Source organism: Balaenoptera physalus (genome assembly GCF_965194825.1).
Source record: "Balaenoptera physalus genome assembly, chromosome: 7".
In the NCBI taxonomy this organism is placed as follows: Eukaryota; Metazoa; Chordata; class Mammalia; order Artiodactyla; family Balaenopteridae; genus Balaenoptera; species Balaenoptera physalus.
In genome coordinates, this window is record NC_138886.1 from 46,188,461 (window position 1) to 46,216,460 (window position 28,000).

At 34.1% G+C, this 28,000-nt stretch overlaps 1 long non-coding RNA gene across 1 annotated transcript in view; it reads left to right on the top strand.

The window, feature by feature from the left end:
- Nucleotides 1–365: 365 nt before the first annotated feature.
- Nucleotides 366–28,000, top strand: part of LOC309664989 — a 186,271-nt gene continuing 158,636 nt past the window's right edge. The window contains exon 1 of the long non-coding RNA XR_014266125.1: nt 366–28,000. This is a non-coding gene — a long non-coding RNA (uncharacterized lncRNA).

Consider the following 28,000-nt stretch of genomic DNA (forward strand, 5'->3'; position numbering starts at 1 on the left):
TGGATGGACCTAGAGTCTGTCATACAGAGTGAGGTAAGTCAGAGGAGAAAAACAAATACCATAAGCTAACACATATATATGGAATCTAAAAAAAAAAAAATGTCATGAAGAACCTAGGGGCAAGACAGGAATAAAGATGCAGACCTACTAGAGAATGGACTTGAGGACATGGGGAGGGGGAAGGGTAAGCTGGGACAAAGTGAGAGAGTGGTAGTGTATATATGGGCATATAAACACTACCAAATGTAAAATAGATAGCTAGTGGGAAGCAGTCACATAGCACAGGGAGATCAGCTTGGTGCTTTGTGACCAGCTAGAAGGGTGGGTCAAGGAGGGTGGGAGGGAGGGAGATGCAAGAGGAAAGAGATATGGGGTTATATGTATATTTATAACTGATTCACTTTGTTATAAAGCAGAAACTAACACACCATTGTAAAGCAATTATACTCCAATAAAAACGTTAAAAAAATTTTTTATATGGGAAATGTTCATTGCTCATGTATAGAAATGCAGTTGATTTTTTGTATAACACCTTTGTATCTTGCAACATTGCTAAATTCAATTATTAGTCTAATGGATTTTTGGTAAATTCTTTAGGGTTTTGTACATACATTATCACGTTGTCTGCAAATAATGGAAGTTTAACTTCTTCTATTCCAATCTGTAAAACTTTTTTTCCTGACTTATGGTACTTTAAAGTATCTCCAGAACAATGTTAAACAGAAGTAATAAGAGCAGATATCTTTACCTTTTTCCTAATCTTTTGGTAAAAATGTACTGAGTTTTTCATTTGAGAATGATGAAGTTGTAATTTTTTTCGTAGATGCTCTTAATTCTGATATTGATGTTCCCTTCTTGACTTTAAAGCCCATGTTATTTTTCACACAGCCATTCTGCTTTAAATGTATGTTTTTGTATGCATGGAAAAACACTTGGTAGTAACATACCATTATATTAATAATGGATATCTCTAGATGGTAGAAATTTAAATATTTTTATTTTATCCTTCTTCCTTTCTATGTTTCACTTTTAATAATAAGCGTGCATTACATTACTAATCCATATATATGCACACATGTACACACACACTAAATATTATTTTAAAAGGCAATTCATTTTCTCATTACAAATCACATATAGATAATAAATACATACCATTATCAAAAGCCAAACAAGTCCTTACATACCAAGCCCTAAAAGTCCACTCAGAAACAAAGATATTTAAAATTTCCTCATAAAAAAAAAAAAAATGAGTCCTGAAATATGTTTTAAATACTAAAAATAAAAATTACTAATTGGATCCCCATTATTATCCCAGACTGGACACCTCTGTTTTAGACTCTTGAATTAAATGTGGTTTCTTTAGCATTTAACACATTCATTTTTTAATCTGACCAGTAATTTCTTTTTATGAAATATTTTTTTAAGACACAGCTATTCTTTATTATTATGTCAAACAATTATTTACCACACCCATCTTGACATTTTTTGTCCTCAAATATTATTTGAATATATCTATTTCTATTTCCATTGCCATTATCACAGTGAAGCCACTATCATCCCTCACCTGGATGGATTACTTAGTTTCTTAACTATTATTCCCACTTTTACTCTCTGCTCACCCTGCTTCAGGCTCTCATTACGCAATATCTAGAGTCAATTATTTAAGCTACCACTCTTATACTTAAAGGCTGGCAGTCGCTCCATATTGCATTAAGAATAAAATCCAAACCATTAAATATAACTTACAAGGACCTGTATGATCCAGCCATTAGACATAGCACCAATCTCAATTTGAGGTCTTTTTTTCCCCTTTCTCTTCTCCAGCTGTGCTGGTCTTTGATAATTTCAATATTGTTAAATTCTTTCCTGCTTCAGTGTTCTCTGAACATGTGTATTTGCTTCTGCCTTTAATGCTCAGTCTCCAGGCTCTTTGTTTGACTGGTTCTTTCTCAAATTTCAGGCCTTACTGCCTTAATAAGGCTTTCCCTTGACCACTCTTTCTCATATTATTATCTTCAAGCTACATCACACATAGCAATTTTATGTTTATTTCCTAATTTGTTAACTTTCCTATCCCTCTAAAACATAGATTATTGAGGATTGACACCATACATTTTGATTTACCAATGTATATAAAGCATCTGGCACAGGGCTGCCATTTTATGGAGGTCTATATTATACAATGTAATTGGTGCTCCTGTAGGACAACTTTAGCACTTAGGTTGTGTGTGTGTGTGTGTGCACGTGTGTGTGTGTGCAACCATGTATATGTATACTTACATTCATACATATGCATGTATATACATATATGATTCTGAGTACATTTGTGTTGAACTCCATCTAATGATTAATTCAATAGTAACATACACAATTAATTCCTACAGTTCCTAACTTACAAATAACTACATAGCCTCATCATCAGCCCATATAAATAGAACATGGTTTGTAAGCGGCAGGGTTATGTTGGTGGTATCTGTTGTTTTTGAGTTTTAGGAAGGGTACCACTTTTTTTATCCTGCTGATTATAGGTAATATTTTGTACCTAGCAAACTAAGGTTCACAAATTCAAGATTTATTGATCTCCAGAAACATTTCATCAAAATGCCTGATGTATCATCTGCCTTATCATCTGGTTTGCAACCATGACATCAAAACAGGGCCTTTTCTTACATGTATATTCACTCTGTTCCAGAATCAAGATTCTCCTATTAAGCCAAGGTAGAGGGTTCTTTGAGCTAGAAGATTTGAGGGTCATTTATACACACTGAGGGATATGTAATCTATTTTCAGAACTATCAGACATTGTCACCTAATCCTACAGGCATGAAGGAGCATAGAGAGACTAACTGTTGGTTTACTTGACTAAAATTATGAATACAGCCAAAGAACAGCCATTTTAGAATGTATTGAATATAACCCAAGTGAAAGATCAGCCAGTTATAAAAATAGTTTCTTTACAAACTCTTTGCAAGCTGTATTCTGCACAGTGTTCTTTCAGTGAATGGAGTGATACCTATTCTGCAATGCAGGCAGTAAGGTTTTTAACAAGATTGTAATAAAGATGTTTCCAGGAAGCTAAAACAAAACACTGTTTACTAATGTTTTATAAACTTACTCATTATCAATTCACAATAAAACATGAAAAATCAGGATATTAATTTCTCTGGTTCTATTGGACTTATTAAAATTGATAGGTACATACACAGACACTGTGAAAGCCAAAGATGACATCTAGGAATTACAGTTGTTCATTTTCATCACAAGATAATCAATAACTATTGTCATGGGGTCAAAGGAGATCCTTTTATCTCTACTGCCTGACCACAGGACACACTCAGCATTATATTCCTTTGAATCACTTATTTCTTCTGCATTTCCTACCAGTTCAAGCAATTGTCAAGCTTCTCTATGAAATGCTGTCTCTACAAAGATTTTTCTAATAGAAGATATGCAATCAGCAGTTAGGTCTTCATTGCTAATGGTTCTATTGTCTGAGAGACAGGAACAATGGGAGATCCAAGTCTAAGACACTTTCTCACGTTTAGGATACTAAGAATATCTGAAACCTTGAAATGGGTTCAGAGTCACATCATCAAATTTTATAAATGCAGGGTATAATGTTTTATTATTGACTAAAAGGGGAGGGAAGGGCTATTGCTGTGGTAGATTCCTAGTAAGTCCTGAGATAATTCTAGACAAGGAAGATTCAATAAATGCAGTGGCTTTGTTTGCCTATATAAAAATAGTAAACAAGTAATAAATGTTTTGTATGTGCCCAGCGCTGTTCTAAGTATTTAGATACAGCTGTATGCCTCATTTATATGTTGTATCTTTTAATCCTCACAACAGACCTCTTTTATGTGTAAGAAAACTGAGGCCCAGGAAGTTATATAATTTGTTCAATATGCAAACAGTTAACAAGTGGTAGTACGGTATTCAAACCTAGGAAATGTGAGCCTACATATGGTCATTTTGTATAATATAAAATGTACATGTTCAAAGACCTGGGTAAATGAAGATAAAAACAGTAACTTCTAACTCAGTATTCTTCAAATGTGGAAGAGTAGTTAGAAATAAAACCCGTAGATACAGAAAATGAACATCTTTCTACTGAATTTCTGTAATCTTTATTCTTAACTAGCTTCTCAACAGTGAAGAGATACTGTACCATGTAACATGAAAAGAGGGGATTGTTGAGGAAACTTAAGGTAGAATTGCTGGTGGCATCTATGCTTTTTCTGGCTCCTTCTTACTTATAACCTTTTGTGCTGGCCACGGCCTTTTTCGGAGTAGTTAAAACTGTGTACTTCCAGTATGACTTTGCCAAATGATTATCATTTTCCTTTGCTAAAATCTTCTCCTTTCATATTGTACTCATAAAATGCAGTTAGATGTATGAGTAAGTTGTAGAGAGAAGCAAAGAAAAATGGAGGGTAAGAAAAGAGAGCAAATAAAAGTGAAAGAGCATAGTAAAATAAAAAATGGAAAGAAAGTGTAATTAAAAATGCTCCACAATTAAACAACCTTCAGGGTATACCTAAAGTAAAATAAAATAAAATTCATATATATTGAACTTATTACAACAGGTCAAACTTTATTGTTCATAGCAGGAATCAACAAAATTTTTCCTGCAAAGGACCAGATAGTAAATAATAAATATTTTAGGCTTCACCGACCATGCAGTCTCTATTGCAACTACCTCACTCTGCTGCTGCAGTGAGAATGCAGCCATAAATACTACGTAAACAATGGTCATATATCAATGAAACTTTTCCCAAAGCAGGTGGGGAAAGGCAAAAAAAAAAAAAAAAGCAGACAAAGGAGATAGAGATGGTTAAAGTATTAGTAGGCCCAGAAAATTTAAACAAAAAACAAAACAAAGCAGGCAGCAGTCTAAATTTGGACTGCTGACTGCCGTCTGCTGATCCTTGGTGAAAATAAATAGATCATCTGAAAGAACAAGTGGACTTATCAAAGAAGAAATCTATACTGACCTATCTCTATCCAATTTTATATTATACTCAGAGGATGTGATTTGAAATGCAGTATATAAATATGTCTAGTTTTAAATTAATACATGTATTAAAATTATTTTCTTTCAACTCTAAAAAGTTTGTATTTTACAAGTATGATATAATTAAATGGGAAATATTAAGATAGGAAACTTCTATGTAAATGAAAAATCACACATTTTATAAATATTTTATTTATACCATATTTATTAGAAACCCAATTCTTTACATAAATAGTTCATCCAAATTCAAATGCCTATTGTTATTAATGACTATGCTTTTTATAATATTTTATTGGCTTAACTTACATATTCAAGAATAATGATAATATGGTAAATGTCGGTTAGCTTTAAAATACTGATTTTTCTTTTTATCTGTTTAAAACTATTTTAAAATATCTTTTCCCCTTGGTAATATTAAGTACTTAAACAAGAAATTTAGTATGATGTCCTAGGTAATTAATGAGACAGAATCATAGGAGTATACGACCACTTATTTTTCCAACCTATGTATTTTTTTTACTTTTTCAATAAGAAATTAAGTAACATGTTTAATCAGTTTTAAAACACGGGACAAGCAAATGAATTATCATTATTTTACCCTCTACTTTGAGGCACTAAGTGGTTATTTTTGCTTAATTTCTTTTTATAAATTCACAGATGTTTTGATCTAAAACACCAAGCGTTAAAGATTGAATGGCAGTGCTACTGAGTATGCGTTTTGGGTTTTTAGGATTTTTCCCCTTCTTGATCCCTTAGTAAGTCCAGATCAAGCACTTCTACTTGGGGGCAAGCGTTGGAGCAGGCTGTTGTACACCAAAAGAACCACTACTTTACATTCAATTCCAGTTTTAAAACAGTGTTCTCTCGTCCTGGGTGAAGAGTTAGGTGAGTCAGTAGACACAGTGCTTTAGTAAAATTCTGAGTTGAAATTCAGAATTAAAATACTGCATATTGAAATCCTAATACCCAGGAGCAATTTGGAGCAGTCTGTTTTGTAATGTAGTATCTTTTGAGTTCACCTTGTATTTAGAATGTTTTTACTTTTCCCCAGATGTCTTTCATGCCATTTGGCCCATGGCCTCTTCTGGGATAGTGGAAATTGTAAAATGGCAAATGGCTTCCCCATATGATTACCATCTTCTTTTGCTAAAAATAATCTCATTCTATGCTCCTAAAACAGAGTTAGATCCATGATGTATCATTGTTTTGATTAAAATGTATCACATGACAAATCTAATAGAATAATAGTAGCTTTCTGTAGTGTTCTTTTAAGAAGGATTTTAACAGGAAACCTATCAGAGTAATCGAGAAACTATGCCAGTACCAGTTGGTGATATTTGCCACAAACTAGTGTCAGCAAACATACCATATATTTACTCCCTAATATCTGTGTGTATAACTCTAATCATTATGATTACACTATTATTTTTATTTTTATTTTCTTTTTTAGATTTATTGAGGTATAATTGACAAATAAAATTGTAAGATATGTAAAGTATACTTCATGATGATTTGATACACATATACACTGTAAAAAGATTAGTCCCATCTAGTTAACATCTGTCACCTCACATGTTTATCTTTTTTGTGTGTGTGAGAACATTTAAGTTCTATTCTCTTAGCAAATTTCAATTATACTATATAGAGTTATCAACTATAGTCATCATATTAATACAATACTCAGACCTTATTCATCTTGTACCTGAAAGTGTCTACCTTTTTACCAACCTCTCCCTATTTCCCCCACCCCCAGCTCCTGGCAACCACTTTTCTGCTGTTTCTATAAGTTTCACATTTTTTTTCATATTCCATGTAGAACTGATACCATGCAGTATTTGTCTTCTCTGTCTGCCTTATTTCTTAGCATACTGCCCTCAAGATCCATCTACGTGTGGCATGAGGAGGATTTCCTTCTTTCTTATGGTTGAAGAATATTCCATTGCATATATATATCACATCTTATTTATTCATCTGTTAATGAACATTTAGATTGATTCTTTATCTTGGCTATTGTAAATAATGCTGCAATGAACATGGAGTGCAGATATCGCCCTGATATAGTGATTTGGGGCTATATACCCAGAATTAGGATGGCTGGATCATATGGTAGTTCTATTTTTAATTTCTCGAAGAACCTCCATACTGTTGCCCTAGTGGCTGTACCAATTTACATTCTCACCAATGGTGCATGAAGATACTCTTTTCTCCACATTCTCATCAAAACTTATCTCTGTTTTTTGATCACAATCCTTCTAACAGGTATGAGGTGATATATCTCACTGTAGTTTTGATTTGCAGTTCCCTGATGATTAGTGATAGTGAGCACCTTCTCATATACATATGGGCTATGTATTTCTTCTATGAAAAAGTCTATTCAGGTTCTCTGCCCATTTTTAATTGGATGATGATGATGATGATGATGATGATGACTATTGCTATTGAGCTGTATGAGTTCCTTAGATATTTTGGATATTAACCCCTAATCAGATATGTGGTTTGGAAATACTTTCTCCCATTCTCTAGGTTACCTTTTCATTTTGTTGATGGTTTATTTTGTTATGTAGGAGCTTTTTAGTTTGATATAATCCCGCTTACCTATTTTGCTTTTTTGTTGCTTGTGCTTTTGGTGTCATATCCAAAAAATCATTGCTAAAGCCAATGTCAGGGAGGTTTTTCACTGTGTTTTCTTACAAAAGTTTTATGACTTCAGATGTTACATTTATGTCTTTAATTGGTTTTTGTGAGTGGTGTAAGGTAGATGTCCAGTTTTATTTTTTACTATTTATTTATTTACTCTTGGCGGCACTGTGCAGCTTGCAGGATCTCATTTCCCCCTACCAGGGATCAAACCTGGGCTGCAGCAGTGAAAGCTTGAAATCCTAACCACTAGGCCACCAGGGAACTCCAGTTTTATTCTTTTACATGTGGTTACCCAGTTTTCTTAGAACCATTTATCAAAGAGACTATCTTTCCCCAATGTATATTATTGACTCATTTGTCATAAATTAATTGACAAAATATGCATAGATTCATTTCTGGGTTCCCTATTTTGTTCCATTAATCTGTGTGTCTGTTTTTATGCCGATACCACACTTTTTTTGATTACTATAGTTTGTAGTAGAGTTTGAAATCAGGAAAAGTGATGCCTCCAGATTTGTTCTTTGTAAAGATTGCTTTCGCTGTTAAGAATCTTTTTTTAGTTCTGTATAAACTTTAGGCTTCTTTTTTCTATCTCTCTGAAAAAAGCCATTGATATCTTGACAGGGATTGCATTGAATCTATAGATCGTTTTGTGTAGTATGGACATTTTAACAATATCAATTCTAATCCATGAGCATGAAATTTCTTTCTATTTACTTGTGTCTTCTTCAGTTTCTTTCATCAGTGTCTTAACAGTCTGTGTGTGTCCTTATAGTTGAAGTGAGTCTCTTGTGGGCAGCTTATAGTTGGGTTTTGTTTTTATATCCCTTCAGTCACTCTATGTCTTTTGATTGGAGAATTTAGCCCATTTTCATTTAAATTAATTATTGATAGTTATGCACTTATTGCCATTTTGTTAATTGTTTTATGGCTTTTTTTGTAATTCCTTTATTTCTTTCTTCTTCTCTTTCTTTGTGATTTGATGATTTTCTGTAGTGATTTGCTTAGATTCCTTTCTCTTTATCTTTTGTGTATCTATTATGTTTTTGCTTTGTGGTTACTGTGAGGCATACATAAAACTTCGTTATGTTTATAACAGTCTTTGTTAAGCTGACAACAACTTAACTTGGAACACATAATAAAGGTCTACATTCTTCTCTTCTCCCAACGTTTTATGTTTTTGATGTCACAGTTTACATCTTTTTACCTTGTTTATCCATTAACAAATTATTGTAGTCATAGCTATTTTTAATACTTTTGTCTTTTAACCTTCATACCAGAGTTGTAAGTGATTTACCCACCACCATTGCAATATTAGAGTATTCTGAATTTAACTATATGTTTACCTTTACCAGTGAGATTTATATTTTCATATGTTTACCTGTAATGAATTAGTGTCCTCTTGTTTCAGCTTGAATAAAGTCCCATTAACATTTCTGTAAGACCTGTTTAGTGGTGATGAATTCCTTCACCTTTGCTTCCCTGGAAAATTCTTTCTCTCCTTCAATTATAAAGGACAGCTTTGCCAGATGTGTAGTACTCTTGGTTGGCAGTTTCTTCTTTTAGCACTGAATACTTCATGCAACTCCCTTCTGGCCTGGAAAATTTCTGCTGAAAAACATGATGATAGTTTTATGAGAGGTTCCTTTGCTTGTAACAGGTTGCCTTTCTTTTGCTTTAAACTTCTCCCCTTGTCTTTAACTTTTGACATTTTAATTATAACATGGTTTGGTATGGATACTTTGGGTTGATCTTATTTTGAATTCTCTGGGCTTCCTGGATCTGGGTGTCTGTTTGTTTCCCCATGTTACAGACATATTCAGCCATTATTTCTATGAATAAGTTTTATACCCTTTTGTCTCTCTCCTCTCCTTCTGGGTTCCTCTAGAAACTGTATATTGGTCCACTTGGTGGTGCCCCATAAATTCCTTATGCTATATTGATTCTTGTTTCTTTTTGCCCCTCTGATTGGATAAATTCCACTGTCCTGTCTTGCAGTTCACAGATGCTTTATTCTACTTCATCCAGTCAGCTCTTGAACCCCTCTATTGAATTTTTCAGTTCATTTATTGTATTTGTCAGCTCTGTGATTTCTCTTTGGTGCTTTCTTACGTATTCTGTCTCTGTTGAATTTCTCACTTTCTTCCTGCATTTTTTCTTCTGACCTCCATGAGCAACTTTATGATCATTATTTTGAACTTTTTATCATGTAAATTACTTACCTCCAGTTCATTAAGCTCTGTTTCTGGGGTTTTATCTTGTTCTTTCGTTTGGAACATATTCCTGTTTCTTCATTTTTCTTTACTTTTTGTGTTGATTTCTGCACATTAGATAAAACAACCATCTCTCCCAATCTTGAGTGGAGTGGTCTTGTGTAGGATATGAAACTTATCAATAAGCTTAGCCTGAGCTTTTGGTTGCCTCTCAAATCTTTGTGTTTGTCCAAGCTGCCTTCATTGTTCTTAGTAGCTCCCAGTAGTTGAGGTTTTGCCAAGATTTGCCAGGGTCCCAAGGGGGAGAAATCACAGTGAGCACCTAGATGCAGGCTGACTGGAAGCCAGGTCATCAGGCAGCAGATGGAAATGTATGTAGTCTCCCTTTCCAGGGATAAACTGGGAAATAAGCTTTTTTGCCTGCTCCCTCTGTGCTGAGCCCAAGTATATAGCTGGGGGTTGGAGGGGAGGTGTGATTTTGGTCCTATTAATAACTGCTTCTGTGTTTGCTACAGTCCTGTGGGACTCATAAATGCAAGACCCACTGGCTCTCAAGCCGGGAGATCCAGGAACCCATCCTTTGGGTAGCAGTCACCAAAGCTGGGGCACCACACATGTATACAAGCCCCTTCCAGGGAGACATTGGTGATTTGGAGCAGGGGAGTGAGAAGGCAAAGGTGGTGTCTGCTGGCTACTCTGGTCTATGGGGAGGATTACAGTCAGCCCCTACACGAACTTAACTTTCTTACTTGAACTTAACTCTCTATTTAAGAATTTTTATGTCCTTCCTATCAATCATTGTTAAATGTCTTCTCCACAAAATTATTAATTTCAGCATATGTTTTAGTTGGCCAGAAAATGTTTGTTTTTAAATAACTTTTTTTTGTATTTTCTAAGAAAATACATAGATGACAGGTTTTCTGATTTCTTTTTTAAACTTCAGAATGCCCATAAATTCCTTTTCCACATGAATTACAATATTTTAATTTTAAAATCCTTGGCTATATAAAATTTTTCCTTCAAAACTTCATAATTTCTGTTCTGTTGTCTTTTAGATATTTTTCTTCCTTAATTTTTATTCTTTGTGCTGGATTATGTCTTAGGCATACATAAGCCAGAGTGGCAATGCCTCCAGGTTTTTGCAATAAGTTGACTGATTGTCTTGTGGTCAAAATGTCCAACAGTAAAATAAGTATTTCCTTTTTCCTTGTTTTGATATGTTTCATGTTTATTTATTTTTCCTTAGTGTAAAATTGAAAGAGTGTGTGTCAGAAATTATTAAGCAGGACTAATAGTAAGCTTAGACCTATGCAAGTTTATTTTACTTACGCTGTTATCAGGTGGTAGCAATGAATTCCATAATCTTACAGTCAATGAATAATAAAATTTAGAACTAGGTGACGCTTTAGAAATTACTAGTTTACCACTCCTTTCTTAGACATGAGTAAACTGAAGCCCAGAGAGGTGTCACAAAGAAGTTCATAGAGCTGTTTGTCAGTAATATCAAGAGTAAAATTTATATCCTTTTTTCTTCTAGTATTTTAGCATGAACAAGAAAACACTTACCTGACTATTCCATTTATAGTTTCCTACTTATTCATTTCTGTCTGAATCTCTCTGCTTTTCTCATTGCACATTTCTAGAACTTTGGAATTCAATAGGGAGCCTGGCCTCTGATCACCCTGCTTGAGGAACTGTCAGACATCACTGTCCAAAAGGACCTTTTCTTTTTAGAATGAGGTATAAATACCCCCATCTGATTTATGCACAAGATTTACTTCTCTGTTCAAAAAGACCATTTTGTTTTGTTTTTGTTGTTCTATGTTTTCAAAATTCCGTGTGGCCAGTGGAATTAGTTTTGCCTATGAGAAAAATTGGTACTTGTTTTTCATTATTATACTTTATTCTGTTCATTTATTCTATAGCTTGGTGTAAGATCTATTTTATTTTTTAAAGTACAGTACAATTTAAAACATGTTTTATTCTGGGTTTCAATTTGGTGGATTATGTTTTATTTTTGGTTATTTATTCCACATGTTTGTAATCATTGAGACTTAAATCATTAACTGCTATTTTGTAAGAGTCATTTGATGTCTAATCATTCTTTTAATCCACTTAAAATAATTTTTTAAACTTTTTTTATAAAAATGGGAAATCATGTTGATGACAAAAAACAAATAAAAATAAATCTGTCTCACTTTAAATTTAGTAGCTTTTTAAAAAATAAATCCTGTTTTATAAACTTCCATGCCTTGTATCCATACATCTAGATCACAATGAATTCTTGGCAAATGATACTATAAAATTTAGAGTAAAATGAAAGGAAGTGATTCAAGTGATGACAGATAGATAGATAGATAGTAAATTGATATAGATATTAATTTATTGACTGATATAGTTTGTATTTCAAAAGTGGGATTGCTTGCTTCCTCATTAATGTGCTTTTTTTTTGCTACCACCTTCACCCACGCATTTAGCAAAGCCAAGTAACTTATTTTAGTTTTCATTAAAGGTTATATTAAATTTCCAAATACCATATAATAGGCAGCCAGGATAAATTACTAGACTTTTACTCTGCTCATTTTCCCAGTAAAGAGATTAGCAGGATTTGTTGCAAATAAATACAGAGTTACCATTTCCTTAAAACAGAAAATCATCAAGGGCCTTGCTACTCAGCATGTGGTTCAGTGACCAGAAGCTTGACGTCAAACATATAGAAACACACAGAAAATATATAAAATCTCCCATATATCCACCACCAAGAATTAACAAATAGTTATATTTGCTTCAAGTATTATTTTTTAAAAATAAAACATTACAGATATAGCTGAAGTCTTTTGAACCTCCTGGTCCTTTTAACTCCTGTGTCTCCATATCCTATATTGAAGTCTCTTAACATAGTTCATTTTTGAAATAACATTTGTATGTTGATAGTCAATATGTAGTACTGTTTCCTGTGTTTTAAATGTTTTATATAAATAATGTAATACTTACAATTCTATGACTTCTTGTTTCACTCAACATTTGTTTTGAAATTACCCATTAAGATATGTTTCTATATTTAACAATTTTTTCTTCTATAACTTTTAAAGTTTTCTAGTCACATTTATGATTTAGTCTATCTAGAATTCATTTGTGTTTCTGTAACCCAATATAGAAAAAAATTGATTTAAATCTTTATAAAAATCCCTTCGCCTTAATCTTTGAAATCTCCTTGGCTTTCTTTTTTATATATATATGTATATGTGTGCATATACATATTTATATATATTTATATTTACTCCTTACACTTTTTCTGTTAAGAAGAGTTAAATCTTATAGAAATTTTGTAAAGATCCGTGAAAAATCCTTTGAGATTTTCATTGAAATTGAATTGGATGTACAGATTGGAGTAAAACTAATAGTTTTATAATACTATATAGTACTGTCACTTCTATTTATAAACATAGTGCATCTATTCATGCATTTTTTCATGCGCTTCAAAAAAGTTTTGTATTTTTGTCCATTAAATTTCTTGTGCTACTTTTGTAGATTTAATCTCAGATAACATACATATTGTTGCTATTTTGAATAAGATTTTACTTTATGTGTGCAAATATAGACATAGAAATAGACATACAAACATAGATATAGATTGCATGTGTGTATGTGCATGTATGTGTCCAGCAGTCATGCTGAGTTCTCTTCTTTGTCTATATATGTACAATCTTGTCCTCTGTGCATGCACACACACACATACACACATCAAAAAAACCCCAACAACTTCTATGCCTTTTTTCCATCTTATGCCTCTTATTTTATTTTATTATATTTTAATTTTATTTATTTTTGGCATTACCGAATTGGCTAGGACTTCCAGTACTTAAGTAATAGCAGGCAGCCTTGTGTTTCAGTAATTTCAGTGGGAATATTTCAAAAGCTTCATACATTAACATTTTTTGTAGGTTTTTTTTTGTTGTTTACCTAAGACATACCTTTTACCTATAAGGGAGTTCCATCCTATCTGTAGTTTGCTAAGTTATGTTTAAAATCATAAAGAGTTGTTGAATTCTATGTTGTTTCTACCTGTCCTAAGTCTGTTTTTCTCATATACTTTGTTGTTTGGGTAAAGTATATTAATAAGTGTACTTGTGTTAAAATCCCATTGCATTCTTGGGATAAGCTTTTTTTTTTTTTTTTTTTGATGAATTTGTTGCATTTATTATAATGCATTTTATATGCATTACTAGAGGAAGATCTGTTTTTATTCCATTTAGATGTTAACCATTTTATACAATAATGAGATTGGTTTATAATTTTTATTTTATTTTATTGTTCTTACCTATTTTGGCATTGATACTGTACTAGCTTCATAAAACAAACACAGTAGTTTTCCCTACTTTTTCTATTTTTAACACAGTTTGCATAAGTTATGAATCATATGATCTGTATAGTGAGATATACCTCATTTAAAAGAATACCTGAGCCATATATAAAAGACTTTACCTTTTAAATGCCAAAGTGAGAGATTACGAGATTTAATTCCTCCCTACTTCTCTTCAGATTACTTGTAAACTGAAAGCTACTCAAGAATAGGTTTTGTCTAATTCATCGTTTTTTTTCAATACCTAGAAGGCATTATGTATTCAAAAAATAGTTTTGATGAATAAATGAAAAACACTAAGTGTTATCTATTAGAGGTAATGGGACTTACTTTGCAAGAATATTGAGAATATTAAATGTGTGATTATGTGTAAAGCATCTACATAGTACCTGGAATGTGTGTTTATATTCAGGACCAACTCCTTGTTGCATAAAAGATACTGAGCATTTAAACTCTAGAACAAGTTTTTTCACACTTTTGTGTGCTTAAGGACCATGTGAGGAGATCACCTTCAATGAATATTCCCAAATAAACCAATTCAAGTGAATAGCCCAGAAATCTCTTAAACAAGCATAATAGGTGATCTAGATGCATAAAGAACATGGACTATACTTTAGAAAATACAGCCGTAGAAAAACATTGTTAACTAGAGTGAATTGTTTATAGTTCAAGCAGTTGACACATGACAATTTTAAAAGCAATAGCATCTAGAAATTTTAAAAGCATAATATTTAAAAAGCATATTGCAGTATGTGTTCTTAAGTAGATAAGAACCCCATGGAGTTGGACGAAGAGTTACTGAATTATTCCTGTTGATGTGTGACCATCTGGTAATGGGGATTAAGAACTAGTCCTCTCTCTGTAAATAATAATGCATTATCATTACATTCATCCTCCTTTCCTCCTACACCACCTACACCTGATGGGGTAATCACTTTTCTCATAGCTACGGTACACAAAATGCTCTTCAGAACACGGTTTAGAAAATTCATAAGAAGGGACTTGCCCTCTTCTCATGTCTACCATTTACACCTAAAATAAGAGCTTGTGAAGTTGTAGAATATGTGAGCTTCATGCAGAGTACAGTCTGAAGCTCAGTATTCACTTTCTGAAGTCCAAAAATGCTTTTCCTTCAGAGAGCTCCAGGCACTGAACAATTTGCTTTCAGAGTGTAGAAATCACTTTTCCAATGAAGATTTCTAAATGCCCTTTGAGTATGTGAGAGTGGGAGCACAGAGAATAAAGAAGAATGAGAATATGCGGGGTAATGGAAAGAAGGTAGAGAAAGAAAACAATTACAGGTGCAAATGACTGAAAGCATTATGAATTGCCTAATGGCTTCATTTTGGGGGTTATGGGAGCTTTGATAGTGGTGCTGAAAGTACAAGGATACCTGGTACCGTGAGACTTTTCAGACCCGTAGCTTGTACTTAGCTGTGCTGCTTTCCTTAACGCCACTCTGGTGGTCTTTTCTCTGTCTTCTCCCCAGTTATTACAATATCAAATTTCTCACATCTGGACACAAGCTAGGAATCTTTGTTTGCAAAGCCCTCTATTAAGGTGAAACTTCTAGTTCCAGTGAAATAGAAAATAAATAGATGTATCTATTCTGCATACAGTATAAACCTGACAGATGAATAGTGCACTTTTTGTGCAGTAACTCAAAAGTGGGCTTTTCATGTAAACTCAAGTCACTTCCTTAAATTTTGAGGTCATTTCAATCTTACAAGCTATGCTTTACTTTAGGAATCACAGGTATTGTTGAGGTTTTTAAAAATTAACTCTGATGAGATTGGGAAAATACTATTAGTTTTTATATAACCATTCTTTACTACAACTTTCACCTTCTGACTTAAAACATATGCTCCTTTTAAAAATGTTCATTAACCTTTCACATGATGTATAACTAGCTTTATCACAGTAGATAAAAAAAAATCCCACTTAGAGTTTTGAAAGAGAGACCCAGTGGGAAATACACAAATGGTAAACTCTACCGAAGGACACAAAAAGGCCCATAAAACATCAGAAGGGTTATAGAGGTCTATGGATTTTAATTGCTGTGTGCCATTGGGCCTCTACAAAGCAATCAAGCAGGCAATCTCCAAAGACAGTCCTGCCATAATACATTTAACAATAGAGTTCTCACCCCATCGGCAGACTAGGGTTTATGAAGGTCCCAATAGCAATTAATGACCTTGTATGCTGAGAGAGAAAGCGAGAGAGACAGAGAGAAAGAGAGAGTTAAACTGGCTCTCTGTTTGATGCATAATATAAGTATAGAAATAATAATTTTCAAGAGGAGGGAAGTAAAAGTTAGAGTAAGGGATATAATAACCTTTGTAAGTGCTCTTTATATTTTCTTTCTTTCACCTTCCCCCAAAGGTAGAGAGAATTATTGAAAATAAGGGTTGTCACCCAAATGGCTTGTTACTTAAAAGATGGTTTTACTTTGTTCATATAGTGGGGTGGGGAGAGTAAAATTGATAGATTTATTTGCTGTTGACCATAACACAATATTTCAATTAAAGGATAATAATTGTAAACATTAAGTTGTCCCTAATATCCATTATACATTGATCCCAACTCACTGAAACTAGCTAATACTCTTTATACTACATTGCATACCTGCTATATATCATGCACTGCACATTATTTTATTTAATCCTAAAATGTAAGTGTTATATTCTTTAACTGATGGAGTAGAGCAGGTAGAAAGATGGCTCAAGGCCAGACTTCTAATAAGTGACTACACTGGGATTCAAATCTAAGACCCTGAAATCAATGTCTTTCTACTACTTATTTACCACTGGAGTCAGTAATACATAGCTGTGTTGTGGGAAGTCTCCTGCTTTTCAACAGCTTTCTCCCAACTCTGGCCTAGGTTTCTGGAAGAATTGGAGAGTATTTAGATATGATAGATGTTTCCTTCCTATCTGCCTTGGAATGCCTACTAAGCAGAGACTTGGTACTATATTTGGAGAATCTTCCCTACAAGTCAGCAGAGACTGTAAATAGTCTGAAAGCCTTCTGCCCAATATCCCGGTGCCTTATATTGACTAGACCTATTGGCCTCCAGAGAACATTGTTCAGTAGTGTCCTCATTTAATTTCCATTATCTGTAGCCATTTTGCCATACTGACACTTTGATTCAGTTACCCCAAGGTAGAGTTTCTGTCTGTTACCTCCTATAGTGGGCACTGGGAGAGGGCAGGTCTGAATCAAAGTTCCAAACCAAAAAAAAAAAAAAACCAACTTGTGAATTGCATTTATAGCCCTTCAAATTGTTAAAATTTAGAACTTTCCCCCATCCCTTGCTTTTTGGGGTTGGACTTTGGTTTTCTCTATACACATTTAATATTGAATTCAGAGTACAGTCTTTCACCCCCTCACCACAAGCCTGGGCTTAATGGAAGATAAAGTCTATATCAGTTTGTCTCAGACATTACTTTTAATAGTCATCATTTAATTCTCCCTTTTTTCCTCCAACATAACTTATGTCAACTAGAGAACAATTTGTGTTGAAGGGGAAATATTATGACAATGCAAATACTTCCTTTAAAACTAACCAAGAAAAAATGTTTTATAAAGGATATTATTCTCACGTAAAACATTATTTACCCTATATTTTTTGTGTAATTGATGTCTTAGTCCCACAGGATGGCTCTCACATGAAGAGGGAGAAACTCGGATAATAGCAATAATAATAGCCCTCTTTTATTTAGTACCTGATAGGAATACGGCTCTTTACAAGACGGCTTTTATTTTTACTTAACCAATGTTTAAAGAGAACATTATAGTTTCCAAAGGTAATTTCACAGAAACAACATCATAACTATATTTTGAATGTAAATAGTTCTATCCACCACATTTGAATTTATGCCTGAAATTGAAAACAATTGTTTTGAACCCTAACACTTAATTTGGTGACCCAACACAGAAGAATATATAGTACCTTGATGTAAATAAAACCATGTTTCTTTGATTCTTTCATGTGTAAACCTCCAAACTTTCCAAAGGCCTAACTCATTTTGAGTAAAAGCTAGTTCTCAAACTGGCCCCAGACAACATCCAAGGCCTGCTTCTGTTTCCTCTCTGATCTGTCCTCCTAACTCGCTCCAGCTTCCCCAACTCTAGCCACACAGGCCTCTCTGCTCATTCTGGAACCGACAAGGATTCCAATAACTCAAGGCCTTTCCCTTGCTCTGAATTCTCCTTGGAGGCTTCTTCTTCCAGCTGTCTTCCTGGATGTCTCCCTTAATGTCAAAACTTTGTAGATATGTCACCTTCTCAGTGAGGCCTTTTTTTGATATTCCAATTTATAATGCCTCCCCCAATCCCACACTTCATACCAGTCTTTTCTGATTTGTGTTTCATTTTAGCCAATTTATCATTCTCTGCCATATATTTTACTACTTTATTTAATTTTTTCCCAGCTTTATTGAGATACAATTGACATATAACATGGTGTAAGTTTAAAATGTACAACGTGATGGTTTAGTATACGTATGTATTGTGAAATGATTACAACAATAAAGTTAGTTAACACACACATCACCTCACATAGTTATCTTTTTTTTTTTTTCCTCTTTCATTTTTTCTTTTTGCAGTGAAAACATTTGGCAACTTCCAAGTACACAATCCAGTATTGTCAAATATAGTCACTATGCTGCACCTTACATCCCAGAACTTATTCATCTGCTAACTGGAAGTTTATACTCTTTGACCAACAACTCCCCCTTTCTACCACCTTCCCCCTAGCCTCTGGCAACCACCAATCTAGTACCTGCTTCTATGAGTTTAGCTTTTTTTGATTCCACATATAATTGAGATCATACAGTATTTATCTTTTTCTGTCTGATTTATTTCACTTAGCATAATGCTCTCAGGGTACATCCATGTCACAAAAAGCAGGATTCTCTTCTAGTGTATGGCTGAGTAATATTACACTATACATTGTAATATAGTAAAATGGGTTGTTTAGGTCACTTAGGCTGTTTTCATTTCTTGGCTGTTGGGAATAATGCTACAGTGAACATGGAATGTATATATCTCTTAAATAGTGATTTCATTTCCTTTGGCTATATACCCAGAAGTGGGATTGCTAGATCATATGGTAGTTCTATTTTTAATTTCTCAAAGAACCTCCATACTGTTTTCCATAATGGCTGTGCCAATTTACTTTCCCACCATCATTGCATGAGGATTCCCTTTATTCCACATTCTCGACAACTCTTGTTATCTCTTCTTTTTGATCACAGCCATTCTAACAGGTGTGAGGTGATACCTCATTGTAGTTTTGATTTGCAATTCCCAGATGATTGTTGAGCACATTTTCATATACTTGTTGGCCATTTGTATGTCTTTGGAAAATGTCTATTCAGGTCCTCTGCCCAATTTTGAATTAGATTATTTACTTATTTGCTATTGAGTTGTATGAGTTCCTCATATATTTTGGATATTAAGCCCTTATAAAATACGTGATTTACAAATACTTTCTCTCATTCCATAGGTTGCCTTTTAATTTTGTTGATGGCTTCCTTTGCTGTGCAGAAGCTATTTATTTATTATAGGCTTCAGTAGTTGTGGCTCGCGGGCTGTAGAGCACAGGCTCAGTAGATGTGGTGCAAAGGCTTAGTTGCTCCGCAGCATGTGGGATCTTCCCGGCCCAGGGCTCAAACCCGTGTCTGCTCCATTGGCAGGCGGATTCTCAACCACTGTGCCAGCAGGGAAGTCCCGAAGCTTTTTCATTTGATATAGCCCCACTTACCTGTTTTGCTTTTGTTGCTTGTGCTTTTGGTATCATATCATATCCAAAAAATTATTGCCAAAACCAATGTCAAGAGATTTTTTTCCTATGTTTTTTTTGCAGGAGTTTTATGGTTGCAGGTCTTACATTTAAGTCTTTAATACATTTTGAGTTAATTTTTGTGAGTGGCATAAGGTAGGCATCCAGTTTTATTCTTTTTGCATGTTGTTATCCAGTTTTTCCCAGCATCATGTATTGTAGAGACTATCTTTTCCCTGCTGAGTATTCTTGGCTCCTTGTCATATATTAGTTGACCATATATGTGTGGGTTTATTTTGGGGCTCTCAATTTTGTTTCATTGAACACATTGTCTATATGTCTGTTTTTATGCCAGTACCATACTGTTTTGCTTAGTATAGCTTTTTAATATAGTTTGAAATCAGAAAGTGTGATTACTCCAGCTTTTTTCTTCTTTCTCAGAATTGATTTAACAATCTGGGGTGTTTTGTGTTTCCATACAGATATCAAGATTGTTTGTTCTATTTCTGTGAAAAATACCATTGGAACATTTTTTTCCCAAGGCTTAGTTTTATTTTTTTAGTTATATTCTTGTCATTTTTGTCCATTCTTTTTATTTTATTAGCGATAATATTTAATTGTATATATATATTGTCTTCTGTATTCAATTTCAGTTTCATTACATATGAAATATTCTGTCTGTGTCACTTTTCCTTTTTTTTCCCCCTTATACCTTCACAACTGTTCTCCAGTGTGTTTATATTTATTTTTTTTAATTTTTATTGCAATATAGTTGGTTTCCCTCTTTTTCAGATTTCCTTCCCATTTAGGTCACCACAGAGCATTGAGTAGAGTTCCCTGTGCTATACAGTAGGTTCTCATTAGTTATCTACTTTATACATAGTATCAATAGTGTATATATGTCAATCCCCATCTCCCAGTTCATCCCACCCCCGCCATTGGAACTTTGATAGGGATTGCATTGAATCTATAGGTAGTATGGACATTTTAACAATGTTAATTCTTCAGATCCGTGAACAAGGAATATCCTTCCATTTATGTGTGTCTTCTTCAATTTCTTTCATTAATGTGTTAATAATTTTTAGTGTACAGATCTTTCACCTCCTTAATTACATTTATTTCTAGGTATTTTATTCTTTTTAACACAATTGTAAATGAGATTGTTTTCTTTATTTCTTTTTCAGATAGTTTGTTTTTAGTGTATAGAAATACAAGTAAATTTTATGGTTAATTTTGTATCCTGCAACTGTACTAAATTTGTTAATGAGTTTTAACAGTTTTTTGGTGGTGTTTATAGGGTTTTCTCTATATATGATCATATCATCTGCAAACAGAGAAAATTTTACTTCTTACTTTCCAGTATGGATGCTTGTTATTTCTTTTTCTTGCCTAATTGCTCTGGCTAGGACATCCAGTACTATGTTGGATAGAAGTATTGACAGTGGGCACCCTTGTGTTGTTCCTGATCTTTGAGCAAAAGCTTTCAGCCTTTCACTGTTAAGTATGATGTTAGCTGCGAGTTTGTCATATATGGCCTTTATTCTGTTGAGGTACATTCCTTCTATACCCACTTTATCAAGAGTTTTTTCATGAAGGGATATTGAATTTTATCAATATTATGCTCTTTCTGCATCTGTTGAGATGATCATATGATTTTTATCCTTCATTCTATAAACATGATGTATCGTGTTTATTGATTTGCATATGGGAACCATTCCTACATGCCTGGAATAGATCCCACTTGATCATGATATAGGATCTTTTTAGTGTTCTTTTGAATTCAGTTTGCTAGAATTTTGCTAAGAATTTTTGCATTTATATTCATCAGGTATGTTGGCCTGTAGTTTTCTTGTAGTGTCCTTAGGTGTTGGGGTAATGCTGGTTTTATAAAATGAGTTTGGGAGTGTGTCCTCCTCTTCAATTTTTTTGGAAGAGTTTGAGAATGATTGGTAAAATTATTTAAATGTTTGGTAGAATTTACCAGTGAAACCATCTGGCTCTAAAATTTTCTTTGTTGAGGTATTTTTGCTTACTGATTTAATCTCCTTTGTCATTATTGGTCTGTTTTGTTTGTTTAATTAATATCGCGCTATACATAAATTCCTTGAAGACTGGGATTTGGGGCTCTTTTATTTACTACTGTATTTCCTATACCTAGAGAAATGATGGCAGATAGTAGGATAAATAATAATTAAATAACATATTAAATATTAATAATAATATTAAATAATATTAAATAACAATAAATAATTGTTAAGATAATGAATGACTGAATGAATGAACAGCCTGGTTCAGCCCAGGAGTAGTCTTTAAAGAAGCAGAGTTCAAATAGGTCAAAATGAACTCCACTTTTCAATTGCATCTCTAGAAGCCTATAGAGGAGATTCAATTTCTGACATTTGGCAGTACTTCACCCTTTTTTCCTCACTCCCAATTCTCAATCACACCTGCTTCCCAATCCTTCTGTTACCAGTTCCCCACCAAACACAAAATTCCTGTCCCTAGCCTACTGCTTGTCCTTCCACCCTTCCCTCTTGTTCTTCTATCCCTCCCTCTTTGTGATTTAGCATGATAAAAATAAAGTAAAATCAAACTGGCAATGGCTGGCCTATCTATAATGGAGGGGGTCAGGGAAAAGGAAATTGAAATCCCTTTTAGCAATGAGAGGAGAGAAATGATTGGGCAATACTCAAACAATAAAAATTTATAAACTTTCAAAATTTGTCAATGTTTCTGAATTCGTGGCTCATTTTAAAATTAACTTCAAAAGGAAACTTGTCCCTTGACAGGGAGAGGAGTATGCTGTGACACAGTTGTCAGTGCCTGTCTGTGTGTGCTTAGCCATATTAGAAATGTATCTGTTCATCCAGTAACCACCTCAGTAGTGCTATTTACGTTAGTAATATCACAAGCAGTTAATTTTTTAACAGGATTCATAAGTTTAAATTGTCTTCAAATATGTTAAATTATGACAGGCTTGAAATGAACTTTCTGTATCAAAAGAAGAGCAGTAGAATGGAGTTTCAAAATATACACTTATGAATGAAGCTAGTATCTGTCACTGATGGAAAGAGGACACGTTCACATTTGTTGCAAGCTTTTCAGACCTATCAAGGGAAGGTGGCTACAGATGTAGCTTTGTTTCATTTTGTTATCAAAACACATGAAACCAGCATTTTTGCCTACCATATATCGAGTAATAAAATTAAGATAGAAAAGTTTACACATTGCTCAGTGAATATTATTGAGTGCACATAGGTTTGTGTGTGTGGGAGGGGGGCTTACTCAAGTCTTTCTAATGACTGTCTTTCAGGCACCAAATACCTATCACTCCAAATGATCCAATATTCATGTAAAACTGAAGTTCGGGGATATATTATTCAATTAAGGAAAACAAAATAACTCTGGAATTAACAAAATAGGAAATGTGGTCAAAACCCTGGCATGTGCTATTAAATTTTACAGGATCTGATACACTAGACTATGCCACATACTAAAATATGTCATAAAGTTTTACCACAATCCTAAAGATACCGAAGAAATGAAGTTAAGCAAAGACTGTGAGCAGTGGGTTATCGTATGACTATGCCAGACCCAGTAGTTAAAATTTTTCAGAAGAATCTGTATAAACAGATGGTAAAGAGGCCTTAGACTCACACTTATTCTAATAGAGAAATAATGTTTTATAATTATACAGCCAAAAGTGTGCTATAGTTGATTATAATTAGTATTTAAAGAGGTGTTTCCCCACCCCCAGGGTGGGAAATGCTTTCATTAAATTTCTGATAATTTTGAAGCAACTATAATAATAGGAATAATGGTATTTTAAAAAATAAATAAATAACCCAAAGGCTTTTCCTCTGCCTCATCCTCATCCTCTTTCTCTTTCCACTTGGTAAATGTTGGAATGCCCCATGGCTCAATCCTTAGACCTGTTCTGTCTTCTTTCTGTACTTACGCCTCATATGATCTCATTCAATCCTATGGCTTTAATTATTTCTGTATTATTCAGGATGAGGTAGGCTATGCTACAATAACAAATAACACCTGTATTTTGGGAGACTATAACAGGAAAGTTGATATATCACTCATGCTTTGTCATTGGGAGTCAGTTGGGAGTTACGTTACACGTTGTCTTCGTTTTGGGACCCAGACAGATGGAGCAGTCACCATCTGTAAAACCGTCAGTAGACGATGGCGGAAAAAAGAGTTCTTGAGGCCCTCATACTGAAGTCGAATGGTCAAGCCTAGAATAGCTTCCTCTCAAAGCTATTTTCAAGGCCTCAACTAACCATAGGGGATCTAAGAAATGCAATTTTACAATATGCCTGGAAAGCAGAGGCCTGGAAGTATCTGATACCACATCATCTCTTTCTTCCTGATGACTCAGTAAATAGAATAAGCGTTCGGTAAACCCTTCACTGAACACAGTACTCATGTATCCAACTGCTAAATCCATATTCTAATTTGAAGGGTTAAGAGCATCTCAAATTTGACATGTCCTAAGAAGAGCGATTGATTCCATAGGCCTATAAGCACTCCTGCTCCAAGCTTCCCTATCTCAGCAAATCATTTACCATCATTTACCTGTTTACTCAGGCCCCAGACCTTGGAGTTATTTTTGACCCTTCTCTTTCTTGTAAGTCACATATTCAATCTGCCATCAATTTTCTTTATCTCAACCTTCACAATATCCAAAAGCAAGCACTTCTCACTGCATCGCCTTCCATCTAGTCCAAGCCACTACTTTCTCTTACTACTTGGGCCACTAAAATGGTCTCCTAATTGATCTCCCTGTTTTTCCTAAAAATTATTACCCATACAGCAACTAAATGACCCTTTTAAATCATAAATAAGATTATTTCATATGCTGTTTTTATAACTCCAATGGTTTCCAATCACATTTATATTAAATTTCAAATGGTCTGTTAGGCCCTACATAATATGACACATACTAAAGTCTATTCACCACCCAGTGGCCAGAATAATCCTTTCAACATGTAGTTCTTATCATGACACATTCTCTCTCAAAGTACTCAGACTGTTTCCCATTACACTTAGATAAAATCCAAAGTTCTTATTATGGCCTTAGATTTTCTTGTCGTCTTGACCCTGGTTCTCTCTACAACATGATCTTACCATTCCTTTCCTCACTAACTTCTTTACTGTTTTTCAAACTTCCCATAAACATACTTAGCTAACATCTTTGCCTTTGTTTTTCTATTGGTCTGGAGCTCTCTTACCTAATCATCTACTTGTCTTGCTCCCTCATTTCACTGTGGTTACTACTGAAACATCACCCATCACAGAAACCTTCCTGCCCTGACTGCTATCTAAAATAGCATTCCTCCTCTCCTTCCCCACCCCCTTATCCTGCTTCATTTTTCAAATGCCAAAAACCATGGTTTTTGAATAAGATTTAAGGCAAAACAGGAGATCATGAGGAAAATAAAAGAATAGCTCTTTTGCAAAAATAAAGTAAAAATGCAACGCTATTTTTATCAAAAGGGTAAAGGATGCCCCATTCCTTGCTTTTATGCTTCATTAAGGACATCTCCGAGGCTGCCAGGGATTTTTAGGCCCATGATTTGGGTATTCCTTTAATATGACCAATTTCCCTTTTCTTTATAAGAAATCTTCTAAAAAGAGCAAGCAGTCTTGCCTTATTGTCTCTGATCTCCTCTCATTTGATCCTATAGAAACACTATTGCTATGTGTTTGTTCCACTCCCAGTTCTGCTCACATTGCCCTGGTGAAAGTCAGTGCCTATTGAATGAATAATTAAATGGGACTGGAAGTGTTATAAAGTTCCTTTTTAACAAACACTTTTCCAAAAGAACAGGAACTTTTTTTCTAATCAAATATAAGAGAACAAATTTTAATCACTGCTATAGTGGTTTCCTCACAGACTTAAAGAGATATTTCCAGAAAAATCCAATTTGATTTGCATTCAAATTTCTTTTCCCTCAAGCTTTTACTGCATAAACTTCAGTTTGGATTAATGTGATCTCCTTTACATAAAAGACTTCTTCTTTTACATAACACTTCAAAATTATCATGCTATTAATAACCTCAGAATATGTTGATGAGGGTATGATGAGCACAAGAAACATTATATAAAATTTTCAGTAGATCTACATAGAGATTTTTGTAAATGAGACAGTGTGAACTTTGAAGACAACCATAAAGGTAGTAAGGCATCAAGGAGAGTACTTCAAAGTCTTGAAATTAAAGTTATCATCAGGTTCAGTAATTTCCAAGATTATTTAACCATTCTGAATAATCACAGTAGCACAGAACCAAACAGAAGAGATTTGAGCAACTAGGGAGTAATGGGCTGAGGTCATATCCTAAAGGAGCCTTAATTCCTTCCTTTAAACGAAGCTGCTAACCAATAGGATTATTATATAGTTGACTGATTTGTTCAGGTAGCGTTTATTTATTACTTTTATTTATTACTTTTGAGTAATCATTAAAACATTTAATAATTAAAACATTAAGAAACATTATTTATTAGTCTATCAAGTGACAAGTATTAGGTAAGCATTGAAAATATAGAAAATAAAAGCATAGTCCCAAGTCTCATTGTTTTGAAAAAAAAAAAAAAAAAATATATATATATATATTCATGACATAATTTGTTCATGAAGCATGATTACTAAAATCCAGGTTTTCCTAGAAAATATATAGTGTATGGTATCTGAAAGCTTAGTGGACACCTTATTTTAGCTGACAAACTTAACAACCAGAAAGTTAGTAATAGTAAGCAATAATGATGATGATAGGAATAGCTAATATTCATACCTCATCAGTGTCTTTGTAGAGTGTTTTATCAGTAAAAAACAGTTAATATACTTGTGAAAACAAGTATAAGCTAATATAGTCCCAGATCCTTCAAATACAAAACCTAACTTTAATGAAATATCTGCTGTGACTTTGAGTTTCCTTTTCTCATTGTATTTTACTGGCAGTATGCTTCTCTTAGGCTGTTCAGCAGAGTGATTAACAATGAGGACTTTGGAGCCAAACTGCTTGAGTTCTTTGCCCTGGCTCTACCACTAGATGTTTGACTTTGGAAAAATTACTTAGGCACTCTGTGCTTTACTTTTTCACTTATATAATGGGATAATGATAGAATTTGTAGGGGCTCAAAATTTGTTCTGCAAATTGTGTCTCTTTGGCATGAGGAATAATTTAGGCTGATTATTTTAAAGAAACAGAAAACTCAAGAAGTCTTTCTTTTTACCCTCAGTTAGCTGCCTAAAAATTCAGATAAAGGGCCTTTTCCCAGAGTAGAGCTATCACCAGAGATATCTGGAGAGAATATGGGCTAGATGTGGTGGGGGAAACTCTGTAGGGCCTAGAGATTAAAGTCCACTCTGTGTCCTGTTGTCCCTGAATGGCCTAGCAAACATTTATTTACCGGACATTTGCTTTTCAATCTTCAAGTGAATTGCCTTCCTTTCTGTTGAAATTCCAACCCATTACCCCCAACATTCTTGTCTTTAGCTAAAGATGGTATTTAGGGTGAGGCTTCAGCCATTTTGGTGAGTTACTCAGTTTTCCTGGGTCTCTTCCATGTACACATGTTATTAAACTTTTCTTTGATTTTATCCTGTTAATCTGTATTATGTCAATTTAATTCTTAGACCAGCTAGAACTTAGAAGGGTAGAGGAAAATTTCTTCCTCCCCAACAAACTTATCTCAAGGGGTTGTTATGTTACAGAACCAAAACATGGGTCCGTTGACCCAAGCACAATGTGACTGACATCTGACACCAGTCTGTGCTGAAGGAAAGTGCACCGTTTATTGTAAGGTGCCATAGAAGGAGTCCAGGCCAGCTAATGCTCAAAAAGCTCCAACTCCCCGATGGGTTTCAGCAAAGCATTTTCAAAGGCAAGGCAAAGGAGGGGAGTCCCAGGGTACGTGATCAGCTCCTATACAAGTCTCAGATTGGTTGATGGTAAGGTAAAGTAAAAAG